At 36.4% G+C, this 7150-nt stretch overlaps 1 protein-coding gene across 1 annotated transcript in view; it reads right to left on the bottom strand.

Moving 5' to 3' along the window:
* LOC144971063 (uncharacterized) overlaps nt 1-1463 on the bottom strand; it is an 80362-nt gene extending 78899 nt beyond the window's left edge. The window contains exon 1 of the mRNA XM_078911403.1: nt 1274-1463. The gene's annotated coding sequence lies outside the window, so the exon portion shown is untranslated. The remainder of the gene's footprint in view (nt 1-1273) is intronic.
* Between the last annotated feature and the right edge of the window lie 5687 nt (nt 1464-7150).

Here is a 7150-nt window from a genome sequence, read left to right as displayed (position 1 = left end):
ATTATCTTTTGCATTCTACACGAGCAATCAAATTAAAAGAAAAAAAATCGTCTCTTTTTTTCGCTGTCTATTATTTTTTTCTTTGCAAAATCTCGAACATTTGCAAAAATTTGCAAAAAAATTACAGATTATGCGGCCGCAATGCAAATGAGTGATATTTTGGGACGAGCAATGCAAAAATCTGCCATGCCAGATTTAAGATGGGTTTAATATCATATTATCTGCTCTGGCAACGACGGTCAATTCAGTCAATAAATGCCTGGTGCGGCTATGCGATCTTGCGGTATGACACTCGCTTTCGAATCGGAAGGTCCTGGGTTCGAGCCTTGCTCGGCGCATAGTTGAGTCCTCTTTACTACATTCTCTCATCGTACTCAGGTTTAAAATGACTACCTGGCCGTTAACAGCGATGCCTCTATCCGAAGAAAAAAAAGGTAAAATCGTTGTTGTAATGGACAATATTTATGTTCGTTGGTCTGAGAGTATTTCCAATACAACAATGAGTCCATAAATATCGAGGTGAACAAGAGCTGTACACGTCGGGTGATGCCTTTTGTACGACTGTGAACGTTATTTTTAAGACATTACATTTCGAGTCTACCGTAATGTGTGCGGCTATATTATGGTCTGTGGTATGACACTCGCTTTCGGATCGGAAGGTCTCGAGCCTCGCTCGACGCATAGTTGAGTCCTTGGATAAGGCTCTTTAAGTACATTCTTTCACCGTACTCAGGTGTAAAATGAGTACGTGGCCCGTTAACAGCGTTGTCTCTATCGGAAACAAAATTGCAATATCGCCTAACATTCGTCATGTCCCGTCCTAAATGTTAAATGTTGCTGTTGGCCAGGGACCCCTTGTAAAGCGCTTTGAGCACGTTAAATGGATATTGCTCTATTTAAAAGCTCAATTTTAAAGCTCAATTTCAAAATGACTCACAGGTCTGGAATAACCCAGGCCTCAGCTGCAGTGGAGCGCCGCAAATTGAGTTAGGGCGAGTTGACTTGCTCAATGCCACACAACGCAGCGCCGGGTGATCCAAATCGACAAATCAATTTTTGTACACCTTTAAGAGAAAAACTTTTTTGTTGGTTTACATCTATGAATATTTCCTTTTTTATAAATATTTGCTTAAATGTTATTAGAAATTCATTCGTCTACGCAATGCCCATAATAAATTTCGAGAAGTGGATGAATAAATCTTGTCTTATCTTAAAACCCTAGTGAATTTAAATCATTAAATAAACAATAGCGAATTTTAATAACTAAACTCACCAAATGATATCATATTAAAATCCTTATATCATGATTAAAACAAAATGTATCGCCTCGACGAAATTACTGCAAACAGGCTTGTTTATTTTGATATGGTCATGATTCTTGGGGAGTGACGTTAACACGAGTTTTTCCTTTGCAACCTGGATCAGGTAGGTGATCGCAAAACGATGCCAGTTCCGTAAAACGCACGTGGGAGATGGAACTGTGGTGGAGACGACATGAGGTAGGTGAGGATGAGTAGTTTATAGGCGCAAGGCCTGGTTGGGAGTTTCGTGCTAAGCAATCGTATTTACAATTTTATGATTTGTATAGATAGTATGCGCTTGGTTAAGAAGCTCATAACATTGTCATCCGGAAGTATAACGGACCAACACACAAAACTGTGTGTAACCATGATCTTTTATAGTCTGGTTAATACAGTTTAGTGAGAAGTACTCATAAACACGGATGGCAAAAAAAAAAAAACAACAAAGACCCAAGTGACGTCATCTTCGAACTATCTATAGATAGGTCGAAGTTGACGTCACTCGGGTCTTTGTTATTGTTGTTTTTTTGCCATCGACGTTGATGAGGAATACTCTTCAACAGTCGTAACGTCACTTCCTTCATAATGACGCATGGTAACTTAGTGACACTGGCTCTAAATTATCGGAACAATGGCGGACGCCGTATGAAATATTTCTCCGGCGAGCATAAAAGCGTATCCAGAGGAAAAAAACATAAATTTGATCATGTTTTGAATTTTACACATTCTGATCACAAGTCATATGAAAAGTTCTAGCAAGCATGAAGAATAAAAAGTAATGATTTTCTTTGTTTAGAACCAAGATAGCCGCAGTTGCCGGGCGGCGTGACATCAGACTTCTGAGTCCGTTTCACTTCTGGATGGCAATGTTGTGAGCTTCTTAGCCAAGCGCATACTATCTATTTATATTGCGATTTCATCTCTTAATCGGTATAGATAGAATGAAGTTGACGTCACTGAGGTCTTTGTTATTGTTTTTTTTTTTTTTTTGCCATCCGCGTTTATTAGTACTTCTCACTAAACTGTATTAACCAGATTTTAAAAGTTCAAGGTTACACATAGTTTTATGTGTTGGTCCGTTATACTTCCGGATGGCAAGGTTGTGAGCGCATACTATCTATAGATATAGTGCATATGCACTTGGCGAAGGAACCAACAACATTGCCATCCAGAAGTAAAACGGACCAACATACAAAACTGTGTGTATCCATGAACGTTTATAGTCAGGTTAATACAGTTCAGTGAGCATTACTCATAAACGCGGATGGCAAAAAACAATAACAACGACCTGAGTGACGTCATCTTCGAACTATCTATAGATAGTATGCAGATGACGTCACTCAGGTCTTTGTTATTGTTTTTGCCATCCGCGTGTGTGAGTTGTTCTCACTAAACTGTATTAACCAGACTATAAAAGTTCATGGTTACACAGAGTTTGTGTGTTGGTCCGTTATACTTCCGGATGGCAATGTTGTGAACTCCTTGGCCAAGCGCATTCTATCTATAGTCTGGTTGATACAGTTTAGTGAGAATTACTCATAAACATGGATTGCCAAAAGCAATAACAGTGTCCCGAATGACGTCAACTTCATTCTATCTATTGAATAATATCTAAATAATAAATGATGAATCGGGCGAGACGATGACCTACTACTGGTTAGAGTCACTCGCCCTGGGATACTGAGCTGATGGATCGAATCCCGCTGGGGATATTTTGTTGTGACCTTCGAGTCATACAGACTTTGCACTTTACCATTGCACTGCCAGACTCTCACATAAAGCATTTTGGCATTTTGGCATGAGAAAAAAAAATGTCTCTAAATAGATGGAAGTAAATTGACATCACTCAGCTCTTTTTCATTGTTTTTAGCCAGCCATTCTATGGCTGTTAAACCACCCTGCAAATTATCCTATCAAAACGAAGAGATCAGGAGAGTTGAAAGTTTTACATATTTGGGATACATTATTACATCTGATGGTAGATCCACCCATGAAATTAAAAGAAGAATTGCTTTAGCAAAGAACACTTATAATCAATTAAAGCAAATCATGAACAACCACAACATTGAGATGGCAACAAAACTCCGGGTAATAAAATCATACGTGTGATCTGTGATTCTTTATGGCAGCGAATGTTGGAAGATTAACAAAGAGTGTGAACGTAGAATAACTGCAGCCGAAATTTGGTTTTATAGACGCATTCTTAGACTCTCATGGAAAGATAAAATAAAAAACGAGGAGGTATAAAAAGAAATTGGAGTACGACCAACTTTGGTAAACACCATCAGAAAAAGACAGTTAAAATTTCTCGGACATATTTACAGAAAAAACGGTATTGAAAAGATTGTACTTACGGGTAAAGTTGCTGGGAAGAAAAGAAGAGGGAGAGAGAGGATAGATTACATTGACAATCTGAACAGATGGATTGGTGGAGGAGGAACAGGAATCGAGCTATTGAGAAGATCTGAGGACAGATATGGTTGGAGAGACATGATCGCCGATGTCTGCAACAGGCCTGGCACTTGATGATGATGATGATGATGATGATGATGATGATGATGATGATGATGATTTTATGAGTAGTTCTCACTAACTTATATATCAATCAGGTTGTAACCGTTTAAGGTTTCACATTATAATTTTGTGTGTTGGTACGTTATATTCGGCTGGCGGATGTTGTGGGTATTTTAACCTAGCGCATAGCATCCGTTTTCTTGAGAGCTTCGAGTCTTGCTGACTTTGTAAGGTAACATTGCACTGATGTACTCGGACAGAACGCATTTTCGTCATTTTTACCAGAAAAATTTGTCTCGAAATATTAATAATAGATTGGGAAAAAAACTGTCCAACTTATAAAAGGAGTCTCAAACCATAGGCGTCTATGAAGTCTCAGGTATCTTTCTTTTTTTTTTTGGCAAAGTTAATGGCCGTTATAATGTTCCTATAATAGATAGAACGAAGATGACATCACTCAGGTCTTTGTTATTGTTTTTGACATCCGCGTTTATGATAATTCTCACTGAACTGTATAAACCAGACAATAAAAGTTCATGGTTACACATAGTTTGTGTGTTGGTCCCTTATACTTCCGGATAGCAATGTTGTGAGCTTCTTAGCCAAGCGCATACTACCTATATTTTAGCGTAAAAGTTTTCTAGCTAACATAGCTTTATTTGCGGCTATGTATTCTAGTGCTATCACAGTCGCCTTGGAACCGAAATGTCCAAGGTTTGAGTCCCGTTATGAGTGGCGCATAGTTGAATCCTTAGAATAAGACTTTACTCACATTCTCTCACCGTACCCAGGTTTAAAATGAGTACCTGGCTGTTAGCAGTGTTGTCGATATGGTGAGAAACAAAAACAAAACTGAAATTGTGACCGGCGTCCTATAATATGTAAAGTATTACTGTTGTTTAGGAACCCCCTGTAAAGCGCTTTGATTACGTATAGTGGAAATGCCCTATATAAAGGGTCGATGTTGTTATATCGGAACAAGTGTACATGAAAGGTGCCAGACATAGCAAGAAAGGAAAACAAAAGAAAAAAACCCCATCCCAAACAATAAGTCTACCTCGACTGGGGATCGAACCTCAGACCTTCTGAGACGTGCTACCATTACCATTTTTCATACACGCTTGTTCAGATCTTTATTTTAGACTGGTGCCTGTTCCTTATTTTATTAATTTTATCTGAGTTGGGGAGCACAGTCCAATTCCAGATGGACTCTAGAACGGTGCCATCTTTTACATACCTAAATGTGATGAAAGGAGCATGAAACTAAAACTTAGAAACGTTGAAAATTATAAAATAATTTATTTATAGACTTGGCAAGTATTAACTTAAGGTTTTTGTTCTTGTAGTTTGTAAAATTTCGAATGGTTCTGATTTCTATTTTGTATTGAAACAGCATCATACTGTTTTCCGTGTTTTTTTCTGTAACATAATAGCAGGCTTGAGAAAGTGAAAGTAATGGAATATTGTGAATAGCATTGCACATTTGTAAAACCATAGAAATGCTTTAATAAAGGTACGTATTATTTTTATTACAGCTAACATTCGAAAGCCTTAAAAATGCGTGTATTTTACGATTTTATTTTGCTAAATATTGTCAATCTAGAGATTAGATCTTAACTTGGCACACAATTAAACCATTGCGAGACGCAAAAAGTGTCCTTGGAAGAGATATATTGAGAATTAATGTTTGACCTAACAACCCTGCTAGAAATCCGTGTTTCTGTTTGCATAAATCTGACATTAATTCACTATTGTAGCAAAAGTAACAGGGATGAAGAATGTGCAATTGACAGTCTCTCAACCGGTCCCTTCTGATTTCGACACCTAACCATCGCGCATCTGAAAGGTGTATCTAAATCCTATTTTCTCACCAACAGCTTAGCAACCAGTTACCTTTTCAGTAGACTTATACGAGATTGTCAAGGATACGTCCACGATAATGGTGGTATTACGTATTAACCCTAATGGAGGTGTGGATCAAGGTGGCGCAGTGGTACGATCAGTGGCGTGGCATGCTTACACTATAAGGTGGTGCCAGAATCAGAAGAAAATAGTAGTAATATAAAAAGCATGAGAAACCGTTGTTAAATTGTTAAATTAAAAATTGCATGATCAGCAGTCTATAACAATAGTGTGTAAGTGTGTTATAGTATTACACATGTGTAATAGGTGTGTCAATTGTATTATTGTTGTGTGTTGTACACACTTTGCAGTTATTTTTAATTGTATTATTGTGTGTTTTACACACTTTGTAATTATTAATGTCGTTAATATACATGTGTAGGAGAAACCGTTATTAAATTGTAAAATGTTTATTATCATTTTATTATAGTAGTGTGTAAGTTTGTTATAGTATTAGATATATATGTAAAACCTGTGTTAATTTTATTATTGTTGTGTGTTTTACACACTTTGTAGTTATTTTTAAAAGGCTTCCTTTTTAAAATTGTATTATTGTGTGTTTTACACACTTTGTAATTATTTCTTAACATACATGCGCAGGAGAAAAATATGTATTATGATTATTTTATTATAGTGTAATTGTGTTATAGTATAAGATATATCTAATCCTTGTGTTGATTGTATTATTGTTGTGTGTTTTACACACTTTGTAATTATTACCGTCTTAGATGTGCGATAGCTATATTGATAAGATTTAAAAAATAGATAACAAAAAGTCCATGTTTTAATGTCATTGTCCTAATGTAATGTCTGTGAATAGATACGAAGATGCACCGTCACATAAGTTAATAACACTCACTTTAAATAATGTTGATATATTTTAGAATAATAATAATCATAGGTTCAAAATTACTCATAATAGATCTCGCATCTCTATTCGGATTTGAACTTGAGACATTTTCGTGCGATAGATAGACGCCTTACAATTTGATCAATAAAGAATCGGTATGTGATCACGACCACGACTCATGGTCGTGATCAACACAATTCGTCGTTTTCTTACGATTCCTGTCTTCTCTGAAAGCCCATAATCGCGCAGAAAGCTTACTCAGCGAAAAAAGATGAAACATAATCAATAGGTATAAAAAAAAGACTTATTGCGTTGTATTGATTAAAGATCCATTTGTTCCTTACATATTTATTTCAACAGGCTGTTAAACTTTCATGAAACCGACACGGTTGTTGTATTGAATTTCACAATAAGTTAATAACACTCACTTTAAACAATGTTGATATATTTTAGAATAATAATAATCATAGGTTCAAAATTACTCATAATAGATCTCGCATCTCTATTCGGATTTGAACTTGAGACATTTTCGTGCGATAGATAGGCGCCTTACAATTTGATCAATAAAGAATCGTTGTGTGAA

Source organism: Berghia stephanieae, chromosome 4, assembly GCF_034508935.2.
Source record: "Berghia stephanieae isolate SIO BIC M18660-M18661 chromosome 4, UCSD_Bste_1.3, whole genome shotgun sequence".
In the NCBI taxonomy this organism is placed as follows: domain Eukaryota; kingdom Metazoa; phylum Mollusca; class Gastropoda; order Nudibranchia; family Aeolidiidae; genus Berghia; species Berghia stephanieae.
This window is presented reverse-complemented; position numbering and strand designations above follow the sequence as displayed.